The sequence below is a fragment of the Vulpes vulpes genome, chromosome 7, assembly GCF_048418805.1.
Source record: "Vulpes vulpes isolate BD-2025 chromosome 7, VulVul3, whole genome shotgun sequence".
NCBI classification, from domain to species: Eukaryota; Metazoa; Chordata; class Mammalia; order Carnivora; family Canidae; genus Vulpes; species Vulpes vulpes.
The window spans coordinates 14,455,180-14,473,476 of record NC_132786.1 but is presented as its reverse complement, the minus strand read 5'-3'; the positions used below and the strand labels follow the sequence as shown (position 1 = coordinate 14,473,476).

The 18,297-nt window shown below is 53.7% G+C and overlaps 1 long non-coding RNA gene across 1 annotated transcript; it reads right to left on the bottom strand.

Annotated features, from left to right (window-relative positions):
• Positions 1 to 1,903: 1,903 nt before the first annotated feature.
• Positions 1,904 to 3,715, bottom strand: LOC140599624 (uncharacterized). Its single transcript, XR_012002478.1, has 3 exons — positions 3,469 to 3,715; positions 2,677 to 2,805; positions 1,904 to 2,320 (listed from the first exon to the last, which is right to left on the bottom strand). It is a non-coding gene; the product is annotated as an uncharacterized lncRNA (long non-coding RNA).
• Positions 3,716 to 18,297: the final 14,582 nt, after the last annotated feature.

Here is an 18,297-nt window from a genome sequence, read left to right as displayed (position 1 = left end):
GGGCTGTGCCCCTTGCCCCCACGCAGCCAACCCAGGCCAGATGTGCTAGTTCCTTCCCAGCTCAGAGCTGTCCCTGTCCCCACCTGCCCAGGGCTACCCGCCAGCCTGCCTGCCCCCACCCCGTCCTGGGCCCTGGGGCACCTCGGGGAGCTCCTTCTGGCTTCCACAGCCTGCTCCCCCGCTCCGGTCACCCCGGCTTGGCTCCCTCTGACCCCCAGCACGGGGCCTGCGGGGACCGTCCACTTGTCCGGGAACACGTGCGTTTACTGCGTGTTGGGTGCCGGTGCGGGGGGCCCGGGGGCATGAGGCTCCCTGGGCAACGGGGCTAATGAGCGTGTGGCCCGCGACCTGCTGCTCTCCCACCGCGACAGGACCTCTGGGGCGTCAGAGGACGTCCCCAGCGCGTAGACAGCCAGCCTCGGCCCTGAGTGGGGGTGCTGGTGTGCAGCCCTCGCTCCCACCTGCGGGCAGCGCCTGCAGACCCTGAAGGGCTGGGGGCGAGTGGCTCCTGCTCCGAGAGCCACAGGCTCCTGTCACCACTTCCCACTGCGCCACAGCCGGAAGTCAGCAGTGAGCACCAAGGCCCCATGTCTCTGCGCCAATAAAACTTGGTTCAGGTTCACGGGATCCGCATCCCATGCGGTGCCCACGCTCCAGGAAGCAGTCTTCTCTGTGGATTTTCTTCAACCTTCTAAAGCCGTAGAGACACTCTTCATCCCCGGGCTGCGTGGCAAGGTGGTGGTGAGCTCGGCTGAGCCTATCCTGTGCTGACCCCCGCCCTTGCGCACCTCGTGGGAGGTCAGAGGGGGGCCCAGCCCCATCCCCAGGAGCCTGCTCACACCCCACTGGGCTGCGTCTGCCGTAGCTGTGCAACCTGCGGAGCAAAGCAGGGGATCTGGGGGGCTCAGTGACACTGGGGCCACCTCATCTCCTGCGGGGCTTGGTGTGACCCAGATCCTGACCTCTCTTCAGAGGCCTGGCTATCCCCCCAGCCAGCAGTCTTCGATGACACAGGCTTCCACGTTCTCATCAGGATCTTCGAAAGCTGTGACGCAGGACAGAAGGGCGACGCTCCCAGCCAGCTGGTAGGGTCCTCGGGGCAGGACCCCTGTCCCATCGGGTGCTTCTGGGCATGCTCCCCAGGAGACCCCAGGCCCCTGGGTGGCAGGCAGGGCCCCTCCTCCCGTAGTGATGCTCACAGCTGCGGCAGCCAGTGACTGGGCCTCGGGAGCAGATGACCCCTGTCCCCTGTCCCCGGCACAAGAAGGGGCCACCAGCCGTCTCATTCCAGTGCTTGCTCTGTTACGCATTCAACAGACCTTTATTGGGTGCCTCCCATTGCCCACCCTAGGGGCACAGATTGGTGAAGCACACAAACATCTCTGCCCTCACAGCGTTTGTGTTCTAGAATCTTCCTCCACACTGTGGCAGGAAAACCTGGCTTCTCGAGGCACCGAGGACCTACGCTGGTGCTCATTAAATCCCTCGCCTGCCGACCCAGCTGCAGCGGGGCTCCAGCGTCACCCTCCACACCCGGGACACAGTTTGGGTCTCCTTGCAGGGTCCCTGAGGGTGTCCCGTGGCCCGTCACTCCACGGCCCTCCCCCGTCCCCCATGCTGGCCCATGTCTTTGCTCCCTGCCCGCGTCCTTCCCCGACAAATCCCAGTGTGATGAACCAGGCCAAGCACAGCCAACTGCCAAGCACCCCCCACCCCCACCCAGGCAGGCCCTGCCTAGGCTCCCAGCTCCATCGGGGTCCTCGATGTGCCAGTGGACACCTGGGCAGACCCCAGGGTGTGTGGTCGACGGTGGCCGCCCGGCAAGACACGCTGAGTTATTTGCTTTCTGCGGCCGGGCCTCTACCGGCAAGTGAGACACAGCTCAGACTCACGCCTGCAGAGCTCAGTTTGATCAGCTTTTTCTTGGTGGATGATAAATACTGAACTAATTTAAATCAAATCAAACTGTGAATGTGTGTGGAGCTTCATTAGCATCCAGGTGACTTGCCAGGCCTGATGGGAACTGCGAAGATAAATGAGATGTGGTTACTGGTCTCAGGGGAGCGGCAGCCACACTGCCAGCTTGTTACTCCGTGACTAGTGAGCGTCAGTCCTATGCCCAGGGCAACGGCGACAGGTGGTACCTGGACCAGGGTGACAGGAGCCTGTCCACATGCAGGAGGGACGGCGTGGGGAGATGAGGCGTGCTGTTTCTGCACCAATGGGCCCCGTGCAGTTCTCGGGGCTCCCAGAATGTCTTGGGGCTGGGGCTGGACGAGCCACGGGGCAGGATGCAGGCCTGGAAAATGCACCTATCCTTCTGAGTATAAGAATAGAAAATAAAGCAAAAAAAATCTAAGGAACGTTTAACTTGCCAATAATACTTCCACCCAGAGATAACCATAGTTACCAGTTTTGTCTTTTTCCTGCTTTTCAAAAATTTTATGTAGCATGTAGAATTTTCACATATTAAAGCCTGCTCTAAAGGATAATGTCACTGACTGCACAGCATGCGTGGCCAGTGTGCCACAGTGCCTTTGCACACCCATCTGTTGATGGGCATTTACATCATTGAATACTATTCCGACAATTCACACTTGTGAGAACTTCCTCCTACAGAAACATTTCCTCTCACTTTCACTTTCTCCTCGAATAAACTCCCAGAAGTGGGATTACCTGTCAAAGCTGAGGGCAAAACTCTTTTCCATTTGGCGCTTGCTTCCCATGTAGGAAATACCAGGTGTCTCCTCCAAACAGGCGTGGAGGTCTCTTCTGGTTTGAATCACCAGCGTTGAACATCGGCACCTGCGTGTGTGTGAAAACATGTTTGTGTGAGTGTGAGCTCCTGAGTGCGAGTCTGTGTTCATGAATGTGTGTGCACATGCACGTGTTAGAGCTTGCGCATGTGTGCATCTGTGTGTGCATGTGTGAACATGTGCACAAGTGCATACATATGAGCATGTGCACGAGTCTGCATGCACATGTGTGCATTTGGGTGTGTGAGCATATGCATGTGAGCACATGCAGGTAAGCATGTGTGTGCAAGCATGTGAGTGCATGCAAGCATGTGCACGTGGAAGCACGTGAGTGTGTACACATGTGTGAGAGCATTGTGTGTATGCACAGTTATGTGCACGCACGTGAGCATATGCATGAGTGGTGAGTGGGTGCATGTGAGCATGTGCATGCGAGTGCGTGCAGGAGTGTATGAGTGAGCCCAAAGGAATCGCAGAACAGGATGCACATGACCCCACTCTGCAGAGACCGCGGGGGATTGAGCTATTCTGTGGTCCTTTCCCAATGCTAAAATCCACCTCCCCTCTGTCCGCGAGGTCATCACGTGTAGACAGTGACATGACTCCAGTGACGCTGACGTCCTGGGGCTTGGGTCACTCTCCTCGCGCACCCTACACCCCGGCTGCTCCTGAAGTTCGGGAGAACACTGCAGATCCGATCCTGGCTGCTAACCTGCCCGGTGCCTCCTGTGCCTGCCTCCCCCTGCGTCTCTGGACTTAATGCCGCTCTGGCGTCACCTGTACAGGGTCTCGGTCGGTCACGTCACAGTCGTTTCTGTAACTGAGTTGCAGGCTGCCTTCTTTCTAATAGGTCATGACAGTTAAAAACCAGTAAGCGAGTACCTGTAGGTCAACATGGCAAAGCAAATTTGTGCTTTAAAATCCTCTGTTCTCGCAACAGAAGAACTAGGACGTGTAAGAGGGAGAGGAAGACGGAACAAGCCTCCACAGACAGGCGTGTGTCTCTGTGGACAAGAAGAGAGCCCGTTGGGGGGCATTTCTAGTGACTGCTGGGCCCAGGGGTCGCCGGGCGCCAGTGGGGGCAGCCCGTGCGGGCTGGGCCTCAGCCTCCCCCTGCTCGTGCTCCGGGCAAGAGGGGCTGCACCGCGCTCCCGGGGCCTGGGGGGGGCTGCTCAGCACCGCCGGCCCGCGGGGGAGCCACGTCGTCACCAGGTTGCCTGGGCCGAGGGGACCGGCTGACGGCCAGAACCCCGAGATCCCCACGTGGGCTGGCGAAGGTGGCTGAGGGCACGTGATCACAGGAGGAGAGAGAGAAAAATACCCGCCCTCACCAGCTGTGCCCGAAAACCCAAGCTCCGGGCCATGTGAAGGGACCAACCCTCACAAATGCGGCAGCAGGTGCTGTAAATCACAGGCCTGGGGGGTGCGCGGCCAGATGGGCTCTTTCCTCACACTCCATCGGGTGTGCAAAATCGGGCGTGTTGCAATTTGCGTTGTGCATTCTGTTCTTTCCAGGGGTAACATGGTAGTACATGCGAGGGGCTGAACCGTGTCCCCCAGGACCCACCTGGGGAAGCCCGAACCCCCGGACCTCAGGTATGATGGTTTGCAGATGGGGTCAGTGATGGAGGTACAATGAGGCCACTGGGGTGGGCTCTAATCCCATAGGACCTGCGTCCTCGTGGGAAGGGGACATCAGGACACAGACCAGCAGAGAGGACAGCCACGTGGGGACACAGGGAAGACACGGGCCCATGAGAGGCCCGAGAGACCGGCTGGAGCCAGCGGGACACCTGGGGACCCAGCCAAGGGCAGCCGAGGGCCTCGGGTTCTTGCTTTCTCTCTTTGGCTTTTTCTTCTGTTGCTGTGGCACATTTTCAAGTAACTTCCAAGAAAGGTGCAAACCCAGATGCTTCTGGAAGCTTCTGTGCGTCTGGTGGTCCCACGGCAGGCCCTCAGTGTGGCTCCTGCTGGGGTGCAGAGCTCCGCCTGGGCCTCCCTAGGAGTCTAGAATTTCCAGGGACCCTTCGACTGTCTGCTCAGGTCTAGGCCCTCTGCCAGCGACCTGCGTGTTTTCGTGGAAGCTCCTAGAATCCTGCCTTTATCCTTGGCATCTCCCAGGCAGTTACACAAGAGGTGGACTCTGTGGGTCTGTTCCCATCAGTGCCGTCACCTCCAGGTGGCCTCCGGGACTTCAGCTTCTCCGTGTTACCCCAGGGACTGAGCAGAACCCCTCTGTCCAGCTGAGGCCGTCCTGCCCCGACGTTCTGTCTGGTTTTAGCCTCCCCTCTCGTACTTTCTCGGCCAGCTCTCAGACCCGTTTTTACCCGAACACTTGGTTTCTTTTCCAAAAGGTCGCTCTCATTCTCCGAGTGTCCCTTTGTGTGGTATCTGGTTTTTATGTCTGTTCCTCTTCCCAAATAGCTCTGAAAGCACAAACTCAAGATACTTTGGGAAGAGCTCTTCTGTCGCCGAGCAGTGGAGGGGGGTCCCTCCTGGCCTCACCCTCTGCTGTGGGCTCTTCCCCGGGTCCCTCCCGAGCCATGAATGGCCTCTTTCGGGCCATTAGAGCACAGGCCCAGCTTCCAGAAGCCCTGGAGTTCCCCACAAGTTCCATTCTTTGGCAGGGGGGGCTTCTGGTTCTGCCTTTTGGTGAGGGGGTCGGGTAGGCCCAACCTGTCAGGGCACCAGGGTGACAGGGTGACAGCATGGGGAGACACTGAGGGGCCTGACGGCATGGTTCCTGGTGCCGCTGCTGGGTGTTTGTGCCACCCCATGCCTGGCTTCAGTATTTGCACTGACCTTGACCTCTGTGTGCCCACCTTGACCTCCGCGTGCCCACCTTGACCTCCGTGGCCCGGGCAGGCCTCCAGCTTCTCCTGCTGTGACTCACCTTGCTCTGTCCCTGCGACACGCACCCGTCAGCTTGCCTCAGGCCACCCACTCGCCTGGGCACACCTTTCCTTCCCTCTTTGCTGGGTGTGTTCTCTTTGCTGTGCATCCGGGGGGCGAGGTGGCACCGTCCCCAGAGGAATGAAGGCGTAGGCATGTCGGCCTTTGCTGCCTCGAGTACAGATGACAAAACAGCATCTCCTCGGGGCTCCAGTTTACATGTCTCGGCTCACTTTGCTTCCCATCTGTGCCGGTCACCTGTATCCCCTTGGGATAGGACACTTTGCACCGTGGCTTCATCATTTTCTTGACTCGTATGAGCTCTTTACATGTAGAAAGCCGTTCACCCCTCTCCCCTTATTTGCCGCCAATGCTGTTTACGGTGTGACTTAGGAATATGAAGGAGAGAAAACCCGTGGTGACAACTGCGTCCTGACCAGTCCCTGCCTTATTTGTGCCTCAGCCAGGACCCCAAAGCCGTTCACGGATCCCCTTGAACTTAACCCGAACGTCTCCTGCAAACCATTTTGGGAGCCCCACCTGGCCTCCTCCCACCTCTGCAGAGTAGGACAGAAGCCAGGTCGGCCCTGGGGGCATCCAGATGCCCGGGGGACAATGGCCTGTGCTCCCTGGAATTACCGTGACTTGAAACTTGATGTTTTTGTATCTGTAAGAATCAGGTGGAGCCAACCTGCTTCTCGGGAGGGCCACTTGACGGCCTTCCGTGTGACTGCATGTGGGCCGCCTACATGAACCAGCTACGTGTCTGCCCAGCGGAGCTTTGAAAGCGGCTCCGACTCCTTCAGTTGTTCTCTACAAGCAAACAGAACTATGCCCAGAAAGCCCACCAGCCTAAAGTACTCCCGATGTCACCACAGCACGATGGTCAGCTTTCTGCCCTTAGAGCCCACCTGCGAGCGTTGTCATCCTGTGTGTCAAGTGGGTTTGCACCACCTCCCTCCCAGTTACCAGGCGGATCCAACGAGGCGGCCCCGGCATCTGGCAGCTCGGGCCCCTTCACCGGGCACTGGGGGCCAGCAGCTGGAACAGCATCCGTCATCCCCTGGTGCTGGACATCTGAGATCCAGGTGCGGGGCGTCCCTCCTGAGGCCTCCCCTGGGCAAGCGGACGGTCATGTCCTCCCCGTGTCCTCCCAGGGTCGTCCCTCAGTGCAGGTCTGCATCCTGATGTCCTCGTCTGATGAGGACGTGGTCACACTGGAGCAGGGCCCACCCTAGTGACCTCGTTTACCTCATCACCTCCTTAAAGACCCCTCTCCACATACAGACCCATTCTGAGGTCCTGAGAGGTAGAGAGGAGACACGATCAGCCCTCCACGCCTGTGTAGGTGCCTCCTGGGATTTAGTGTGCCATATGTGCCTTCTACCTGCCTGCAGGTATCTGGAAAGAGTCCCCAAAGGGGTGATGTAAGGGAAACAGGGTAGCCGGGTCCCCGTCCCCAGAGCTGGTGACCCTCAGAGCAAGGGCTGCGGTCGGGGTGCTCGTGGCCCAGGAGCCAGGCCTGTAGCACCTGGCAACATGGTCTCCCTTCCCCCGGAGCGCTTGGCATCAATATTTGCTGCTGCTGAATCATCACGGGGCTGTGGTGCCCCTTGGAGCAGATTTCCCCAATCTTCCCTAAAACAGTAGCAGGCTGGCGACTCATGAAGTTTTGTAACTGAGGGCCTGTCAGGTTTTGTAACTGAGGGCCAAGCTGGGGTGGGAGGGGCTGCTGCTGGCCCACACGCTTAAAAAGAATGTATGTGTTCATAACTCTTGGGAAGAAGAAAGAAGAAAGAAGAAAGAAGAAAGAAGAAAGAAGAACAAGAACAACAACAGCAACAACAACAGCGACAAAGATCTTTGAGCCAAAGGAAAATGAAATGACATTTAATGTCAAAATTTGTGAATTAAGCAGGACTTGGAGGAAAATGTACCCTAAAACCCCTGAGTTAGAGAAAGTACAAATCATCCTGAGAAACTAGAGAACATGAGTAAATTAACCCCAAAGCTATCAGAAGAAAATAAAGATCAGAGTAGAATTCAATGAAACTGGAAACTCAAAATAACAGAGAAAGACCAATAAGACCAAAAGCTATTTCTTGAGATCAATAAAATGTATCAACTTCTAGTCACATTGATCAAAAAAAGAAAAAAAAGTCTACACAATCCTACATCAGGAGAGAGGGGATGTCACCACAAATCCTACAAATGGTAAAGTGGGTAAGAAGGGAATAGTAAAAACAAGTTTGTGATAATCGAATGAACAAAGTTCAGGCAATGACATAAATTCCCAAAGCTACCTCAAAAAAGAAAAAAAAGAAGGAAAGCCTTATGGCCCTTTATCTTTAGAGAAGCTCATTTTAGTTAAAACCTTCCTACTCTAAAGACAGACATACAAATCCAAGCCGAAGGGCTTCACTTCCCAAAACGTCTGAGGAAGAAATGGTACCAATTCTACGAACTCTTCCAGAAACCCGCAAAGGAGGGAACAGGTCCCCACTGGTGAGGCCTGCTTCGCTCTGACCTCAAAGCCTTGTCTGGCCTAGAAAATGAGAGAACAACCTATGGGTTGGCAAACTGAACACCAATAAAAAATAAATTTACAGAAATAAATGAATGAATGAATGAATGAATGAATGAATGAATGAATGAAAGACAATGAGAGAACTACATTATTCATGAGCGCCGACGCAAATCCCCTTACCACGTTTTGGCAAAACGAATCCAACAACGCACAGAACCGTTCCCGCATGACAGGCAGGCCCACGCCGGGCCACCTTCCCTCCGAGTCCCGCCACTACGGCGCCACCACCGATGGGAATCACCCTCCCGAGACAGGCATTCCCTGTGCAGGAACAAGTTGCCCTACTATCATCCAAACTGAGGTCGGCGTCCCGATTGTCTGCGGAATCCAAAGGAAACACGGCTCTGGCACACAGGCATTGCGGTGGCCACAGACGAGGAGTAAGCTCAAGCATGCAGGCTCCTGTGACCATCCGGGGTCCGTAAATAATTAGCCCCCAGGCCTGGCCTGACCGATCCACAACGGCGTGAGACACCGTGATGTCTGCGTGACAGGCTTAGGGACCCACAGGGCAAGCGGGCAAAGTCGAGAAATGTCCTTGTTTTGCTGGGTTTACAGGAAGGTGAGGTGGCCTTTCCCGGTACACGTCCTTGGGAAAATATGTCAGTGCGTCGCATGTAGGACCCCTTCCCAGTGACATGTGGAGGGTCTCCCTGCCACTGAGCTCCCCAGAAAACTCACTGAGAGGTGGGGGCCCGGGGTGTTGTCAGTGGGGAACCCCAGGGCAGGCCCAAACACTGGGCTTACAACATCTAAAGGGGCACCGAGAAGAGCGCCTGCCAACCCAGACGGGGCACCGCAGCCTCTGCCTGTGGCGCTGGCCACACGGCAGGTGCCTGGTGAACAAGCCGCATACTTTACAGGAATGAAGCGTGAAGAGAGCGGTTTTAACCTCAGTGCGGTTACGCAGAAAAGAATAATTAGGCTATGCTGTTCCCCGGCATACGGACGTGTGTGCAGACCCCCTATGTACTGGGGTACGCACACGCGCACGCACACGGGTCTTCCCTCCTCTGTCTACCCGGAGGAACGGGATCACCCTTCATGGTCCCGAACACGCGTCCTGCCCGCACATCCTTAGCCGGGACCTGTCTTTCCCCGGTTAACAAAACCAGAGAAGAAGTATCAGACTGGCCTCCTGCGGGTGGAGCGTCCCAAGAGATGAACATGCCGCCTGGAGACGGGTCGCGGGCGGCTCCCGGGGCCCCTGCCACCTACCTTGCGCTCGCGCTCAGCCTGCTTGTACTTCAGGGTGAAGAAGTCCAGGTCTGCCATCTCCAGCTCCATCTGGCGTGCTTCTAGGAGGCGGCCGATGTACCTGTTGACGCGCGTGCCCGGTGTGGTGTAGACGACGTTCGCAGAGAACGATGAGCGGTTTCTGAGTTTCTCCGATGCGGTTCCCAATGCCCTCCGCTGCCACCATGGAGGGAAAAAAACAAATGTCAAATCCTCCACTCATTTAAGAAAAAGCTCTTCCACTCCCTCAGCCTGCTGTCTGGCAGGGCAGGTGCGGGGCCGAGATGCGGTCGTGCCTCCACCACCTGAAATCCCAGGTGACTTAGTGCATCATTGGCCCTGAGACGCCTGCGTCTGCAAATACAGGCACACGACGTTCATGTGGCACTCCGTGTGGATGTGGGCGGAACCAAGCACAGAGCAAGGAAACAGGAGTTGGTTCTTAAAAAATATCAATAAAATTGACAGATCTCCAGCAGGCATGACAACAAAAAAAAGAAAGAGAGACTAACAAACCTGGGGATGAAACAATTCTACTATAGACTCTGCTGACGTCAAAAAGGCAATAAGGAAATACTGTGAACAATTACACACCTTAATTTGACGACTCAGACCAATGAACGACTCGGAACACACACGCTACCACAACTCACCTAACATGAAAGATTATGAGATTAGCCCTGTAATTTACTAAAGAAATTCAACTCATAAATGTAAAGTTCCCGAAAAATGAATCTCCAGCTCCAGGTGGCTTCACTGGAGAATTTTACTCAACATTTAAATAAGAATTAACACCAATTCTGCATCAACTCTTCCAGAAAACAGAAAAGGTAACACCTTCCAACTCACTTTATAAACTCGGAATCATCCTGATACCAAAGTCAGACCGAGACAAGACAAAAAAAGGAACACGACAGGCCATCTCTTTCAATACCGATGCTACAATCCTTAACAAAACAGCAAATAGAATTCGGCAGCCTAAGAACAGAAGCACGCACCATGACCATGAATAGAGATGCAGATCCTTTTACACATCTGCACATCGATGCAATACACCACAGAAAAAAATCCCAGAGTTGTGTCAATTGACACAGAAAAATTTGACAGTTGAATCTGACAAAATTCAACACTCATTCTTGATAAACAAGATCAGAAAACTAGGGAGGGAGGGGAAGTTCTCCAACTTGATGAAGATCTACAGAATACTGACAGCTACTATCGTACTTGTTGGTGAAAGATGGAGTGCTTTCAGCAACCCCAGCCATTGCAATAGGGCAAGAAAAAGAAAAAAAAGAACATCAGAAAACTGGCCCTTTGCAGATGCCACAATGGTGTATGTAGAAAATTCTATGTAGTGGAGGAAACAACTCTAGAACAAATGAATTCCATAAGGTCACTGGATACAAGATGAACATAAAAAAGGTATTTCTTGGGGCACCTGGGTGGCTCAGTCAGTTGGGCGTCTGAGTCTTGGTTTCAGCTCTGGGCATGATCTCGGGGTCCTGGGATGAAGCCTCACATTGGGCCCCCTGCTCAGCAGGTAATCTGCTTGAGCTTCTCCTTCTCCCTCTGCTCCTCCCCCTGCTTGTGCACTCTCATTCTCTCTCTCTAAAAATAAGTGTATTTCTTAAACTAATAATCAACATGTGAAGACCAAAGTTAAAATTCAGTGCCATATGTACTCATGGAGAAAAACGAAGTACTAGCTACAAATCTAACACATACACAACTTGTATGCTGAAGACTAGATGATACTGATGAAAGAAATCAAAGATTTCAATGAACAGAGGGACACACGTGCTCATCGATAAGAAGACAGGACACAGTAAAGCTGTCGATTCTCCTCATATTGATGTGCACAGGTCCTTAAAAAAAAAGATTTTATTTGCTTATTCATGAGAGACAGAGAAAGAGGCAGAGACCCAGGCAGAGGGACAAGCAGGCTCCATGAGGCTCCATGCAGGGAGCCCAGTGTGGGACTCCATCCCAGAACCCCGGGTCAGGGCCTAAGCCGAAGACAGATGCTCAACCAATGAGCCACCCAGGTGCCCCGTGGGGCATGGGTTTAATGTAATTCTTATCAAAATCCTAACAGGAATTTTTTCATAGATAGACAGGCTTATCTTAAATATAAATGGAAAGGGAAGGGGATGAGAATAGCTCATTTTTCTCAAAATCACTCAACCCAAGGTTAAGACTGATTGTGTAGCTACCTCCCCTGGTGGGAGCAGTACACTGCTGGTGACAGGGGAGACACAGAGAACTACAGAATAGAGAGTCCAGAAACAGCCTCACACCAGTATGGTCAATGATTTTTGACTAAATGCAAAAGTAATTCAATGGAAGAGGATAGTCTTGTCAACAAAGGGTGCTGGACCAACTGGTCGTCCCTGTGCAAAAAAGGAAATCTCGACCTAAACCTCACATGTTATAAAAAGAACTTATCAAACTCAACACCCAAGAAACAAACAATCCAATCCTGAAATGGGCAAAAGACATGAACAGAAATCTCACAGAGGAAGACATAGACGTGGCCGACAAGCACATGAGACAATGCTCCGCATACAGATCAAAACCACGAGATCCCACCTCACACCAGTGAGAATGGAGAACACTGGCCAGACAGGAAACCACAAATGTTGGAGAGGATGTGGAGAAAGGGGGACCCTCCCTCACTCTTGGTGGGAATGTGAACTGGTGCAGCCACTCTGGAAAACTGTGCGGAGGTTCCTCAAAGAGTTAAAAATAGATCTGCCCGGCGACCCAGCAATTGCCCTGCTGGGGATTTACCCCAAAGATACAGATGCAGGGAAACGCCAGGACACCTGCACCCCGAGGTTTCTAGCAGCAATGTCCACAAGAGCCAAATTGTGGAAGGAGCCTCGGTGTCCACCGAAAGATGATGGATAAAGAAGATGTGGTCTCTGTATACAATGGAATATTCCACAGCCATTAGAAACGACAAATACCCACCATTTGCTTCGATGCTCCGATGGAACCGGAGGGTATTATGCTGAGTGAAGTGAGTAATCGGAGAAATATGGTTTCACTTATATGGGGAATATAAGAAATAGTGAAAGGGAATAAAGGGGAAAGGAGAGAAAATGTGTGGGAAAAATCAGAGAGGGAGACAAACCACAAGCGACCCCTAACTCTGGGAAACGAACAAGGGGTGGAAGAAAGGGAGGTGGGTGCGGGGTGGGGGTGACTGGGTGACAGGCACGGAGGGGGGCACTTGCCGGGATGAGCACTGGGTGTTATGCTGTATGTTGGCAAATCTAACTTAAATTTAAAATTGTGATCAAATATATGTATCTATAAAAGATTAACTCAAAATGCACCATAAGTTTAACCAGAAAACATATAAGTATAAACGTTTAGAAGAAACATGATCATCTTTATGGTTTCGGCTACATCGAAAATTCTTAGAACATCAGAAACACAGTCCAGAAAGGAAAAAATATCAGTAAATCGGACATCTTTGAAATTTGAAACCTCTGTCCTGGGAAAGACACTGTGAACGGGACGAAAAGACAAGCCACACGTATGACAGTAGGATCAGATCCCGGATTCATCGAGAGTTCCGAAAAGTCAACAGTACCCAAGAAAAACAAAACCACTGCAATTACAAAGCAGACAGACATTTTGCCAACAAAGAAGAGAAAATATATGGACAGAAACAAGGACTTGAACAGGTGGCTGGCATGACGAGCCACCTGGGAGATGCCAATAAACGCAAGTCACTAAACATGTGTTGGAACAGCCAAATTTTTCTAAAAAGAGACCACACAAAGCTGGCTGGATGCAGAGAAGCTGCGTCTCGCACACGGGGCTGCCGGGAACGTGGTATGGGACGGTCTTTCCGGAAACAGTTTGGCGGTTTCTTAAAAAAAACCAAAAACCAAAAACAAGTCCCATCCGCGGCACAGCTGGGCATCTGTCCCAGATAATAAGCATTTACGTCCCCACGAAAGAGAACGCGAGCGAATGTTGCGGTTTTATTTTTAACAGTCACGGTGGGGAACAAGCTAAACGTCCTTCAACGGTCCCGCAAACGGTGGCCCGCCCGCCCCGCGGAATGCCAGCCGGCCACGGGGGACGGGGGACCCGGGGCTCCGTCCCGAGGGAGGAGGAGCCAGGGTCACGCGTCCAGGATGTCCTCAGTGCTAGGTCAGCAAGGAGAGCCGTCCGTGGGGGGCCCGGGGGGTGGGAGTGGGCAGTGTGGCACAGCAGAAGGGGGATCGTGGTGTGAGGGTACGTTCCGGGCCCCAAGTGTGGCCTCCAGGATGACCCGGGGCACAGCCACACGCACCACCTGGCGGTGCCCTTCACTAGCTCAGGTGCACACGTCCTGGGGAGCTGCGACCTCGGGGAGCCCCCCAGGGGCCCCAGTGTGCACACTGGGTGGTGCCACCGCGGACGTGCGTGCGGCCAGGGTGGTGCATCACTGCCCCCCTTCGGAACGCAGCGAGAACATGGAAGGGGTTGGGACAGAGCCGTCACCCACGACCACTGCTGGGCAGGTTGCTCCCACGCGACCAGCAGCGAGCGCGACCGTGCTCCTCCCGGCCCGGCTCCTTCGAGGGCAGGACCTCCACTGCGCCCCCCCAGCTCCCGTGCCCCGTGGCGAGGCCTCGCTTTCCCTCTTTGTCGTTCTTCCCTGCACTTTCCACAACAATCGTGTTTCCTCGGAAAACAAGTCAGAGCCAAGGTCACAAGGAAACGTGCCCGTTTTGGTGCAGACTCTGGCCGCCTGGGCCTGTTTCTTGACCTGCCGGAGGGCAGGCTCGAGGCCTGGGTGCAGAGCCCTGGGTGCGGGCCAGCTGTGCAGCCCCGAGGGCGCCCCTGACCTCTCTGCTCCAGCTTCCCGGGCTGCGACCCACAACGATGGGGGGCACGGCGTGCTGCCCGCGGGAAGCATCGGAATCCACGCAGAGACCCAGGTGAGGCAGAGCCGCCGGGAGCAAGAGGCCCTTGCGGGAAGTCGGGAGGCCGGGCTGGGCCGGCTGACCCCGGGCAGGAGAGGTGACCCGGACCTGCTCTGCTTGCCACCAGGCCTTGCAGGGACATGGGGGGAACGGGGCTGTCCGGGCAGGAGAGCCAGCTTGGGGGCCGACATGGACTTGCCTGCTCTGCGTCCTTCCCGCCAGCTGAAACGAGGATGCAATGACCGGAGCCCCAGCATCCCGGCTGGGCCATGTGGCGATGACAGCAGGCAGGCAGGCAGGCCGGAACAGGGTCACGGGTCTGGCTCAAGGTGATCATGAAGCTGCCACGTGGGCCCCCACCTGCCTGCTCTCTGGGTTCACTTTAAGCATAAGAAAGCTAACCTGTCTCCTGGTCAAGACCCACGACCGCGGGCTTGTACAACAGCACGATGCCCACGCTGACTCACAGCGGCCCTGAGGGCACACACGTGTGACATGCATATGGGGGGCTCAGCGGTTGAGCGTCTGCCTTCAGCTCAGGGTGTGACCCCAGGGTCGCGGGATTGAGTCCTGCATCGGGCTCCTGCAGGGAGCCTGCTTCTTCTCCCTCTGCCTGTGTCTCTGTCTCTCTCTCATTGTGTTTCTCATAAATAAATAATTCAACCTAATAATAATAGTAGTAGTAGTAATAATAATAATAATAATTATAATAATAATAATAATACAGGGTGGAAAAGAGGCACCAAAGTCATAGCTACAACCATTCGTCCAGAAAACCGAGAAAGCCAGCCCTGGCCACACACGAGGGCCCCTGCACAGGACTCAGTCCTGGACATGGAGGACCGGGACACAGGGCCAGTGACAGACCCCATCTCAACGGGGACACGGGCCCTGGGGGTCAGTGGGGACAGTGCCCGTGGGCAGAAGGGCCTGCCCGGAAGGGTCACCCGACAGCCACCTCCCCAGCTGTCCAGCTGGCATGCTGGCCCGGCCTCGGTGCCTGTCCCCCGCCCTTCAGAACCACCGGCCTTGTCACTCCCCGTCTCCACCCCGGGGGCGACCCCCAAGGTGGGAGGCCAGGACCCGCTATCCCCAGCAAACAGACAAAGGACCAGAGTTGGCAGGTGCCCACGTCCCCACCTGGGAGGCATCTCGCACTGCAGAGGTTCAGGGGTCAGGGGCTGGGCCAGGATTCAGGGACGCGGCCCTCTGCTCCAGGAGGGGCAGGAATCCAGCAGTGACATCAGACCACAGGGAGGGAGGGAAGGGCCGGTGCGCACGTGCAGAGGCATGCGTCCTCGTGCACACTCGGCCATGCACACGCATGGACACTCACGCAGGCACACAGATGCACAAGAACGTGGTAAGAAAGGGAAGCCGCCAGGGGCCCTGAGAGAGAGAGAGAGAGAGAGAGAGAGAGAGAGAGGCAGAGACACAGGCAGAGGGAGAAGCAGGCTCCATGTAGGGAGCCTGATGTGGGACTCGATCTTAGGACTCCAGGATCACACCCTGGGCTGCAGGCGGCGCTAAACCGCTGCACCACCAGGGCTACCAGAGGTCTATTTTTTTTTTCCAGAGTTCTAGTTTTATATGTGGCCTCTCCATTGTCTATTTGTACAGTCTTATATCTCTGTATGACAGCATGTGGAGAGAGAGGAAGAGGAGAGAGAAAAAAAAGGGGAGGGGGAGGGATGGCAGGAGGCCCTCAGTGGCTGGCAGGCCCTCCCAGCCTTCTATGGGGACAGTGACCCGCATTCAAGGTCTCCAGCCCAGGACCCCAGGAAAAGTAGACGTGTTCTGAGTGCACAGACTTCATAACTGAATACAATAAAGGTCCTTTCAGAAAACAAAAGGAAAACTGTCCAACATTTTGTCTTTCCAGACAAATTTTTATCTTGTACACGTGAAACAATTCAACCTTAGAGTCTGTCCTCCGTCTCCGGGAGCATTTGGAGCCAGCAAGACACATGTCCCATCTCCGATGTGAGCAGAGGCCCTGGGCTGTCACACATGGAAGCATTTGAACCCCAAATATAGTGGCTGTCAGTGTGTATACGTGGGGCGGCTGCCGGGGCCCTGGTGCACAGAGTTTCTCATGGAATAATGCATGTTGCCTCAGGTCCGAAGTTCATCCACATTAATTTGTTGTTGCACGTTTGGGGGAAAAAACTCTGTAAATAATCAAATCTCTTGCAAAATGCCTCTGTATATTCAAGAGTCAGTTGTAAAATGTTTCTGTTTTGTGCTAAAAATATATGATTAAAGGCACTTCTACCATAAATGGACTTACTGTGGTGACATTTATACTATATCTAGATATTCTCTATAAAAAGTCTTTTGATCATGAAAATGAGTTTTATGCTATTCGTTGGTATATTTACTACCTAATGACCAACATCAACAATAGTTTTCTTTTTAATACTATTTTAAAATAAAAGGAAAAAATATCCTTGGCAGGGGGTGGGAAATAATTTCGAATCTGCATATGAATTACAAATTAGAGATAATTAAAAATGTTTTTGTGGCTGTATTTAGGGGACAGTGCTTGCCACTGGATGTCCAGCTTGCGCCCGGATGCACGCAGGCCTCTGCTGGCTTTCCCAGGAATGAGAACTGACTTCCTGCCACCAGCCACACTCTCTGTCCAGAATCCTCCAAGACATTTTCCTCGCTCTTTCTGTGGCCCTTGAGAAGACCAACCCATGCCTCCATGTTGAGTACAGCCCAACACTGTTTCTGGGATTCCTTTCCAACCTGTGACCTCTCAGAAGCACTGGGTTTATATTTCTGGATTGTCTATAGCTGAATGGGTTTTCAAGACAAGTCTGTAGGGTTTCACAGGCCAGAAGAAGGGTCCTGGCACCCATGGTGGGTGCTGTGAGCCAAGTCGGGGTCCAGAGAGTAGAGGGTCTAGAGGCTGCACCCCAGAATGGTTTCAATTCAACAAATGAAGCGCCAGGTATGATAGAACATCATTCTCTTAGCGGAGGGCTCAGAAATACGGGGAGATACAGCCCGAGGACTTCCAGGCCAGCCCGGGGAGCAGAGGGTGTGAGACGGTCAGAGGGCTGCATGCACAATGGGTGGTGGAAGGTCCAGGGACAGATAATGGACATGTAGGAAGAGGTTGACCTTCATGGAAGGCAGGTGCAGGAAGTGGAACTTCCATGGGTGGGATGGATGATTGGGTTGAAAGATTGGCTTCAGAACCATCCAGCTAACCATAGTAGAACCTAAAGATGCTGGATGAAAATCGGTTGGTCCCACTCATATTGCATTGGATGACTCTTTGGGGAAACATGACCTTCTCTGTTAACTGTGTTTTGATGAATTCTTTCCTTTATTGCATGTTTGTCTGCAGAACACTCACCCTGAGCCAGATCCTGCTCCAGGCCTTAGGGGCACATAAGTGGATAAAACAAGACTTACCTGCTTTCTCAAGATGTGGATTCCAAGAGGGAAGTAGATATGTAAATAAAAGGTAATATAAAAATATCTTTGAGGGACACCTGGGTGGCTCAGTGGTTGAGCATCCCAGGTCATGACCCCGGGGTCCTGGGATCGAGTCCCACATCGGGCTCCCTGCCTGGAGCCTGCTTCTCCCTCTGCCTGTGTCTCTGCCTCTCTCTCATGTGTGTCTCTCATGAATAAATATTTAAAAAATATACCTTTGGACTTGTCTCCATCTTCACCTGGTGGAGATAGGAATTAAGAGAAATGCATTAACATCCGTCATGTGCTTGTTACATGCCCAGGACCCTGACTGTACACACCTTTGTGCAATTTACAGCTGGTGGAAATGGCAGATGCTGCTGTTCTGACTTGCTGTAGAGAAACCACACGAAGTGCAGCTCAGGCAAGGGTGTTAATCTAGAAACCGCTCATGAGGGTGACTGGA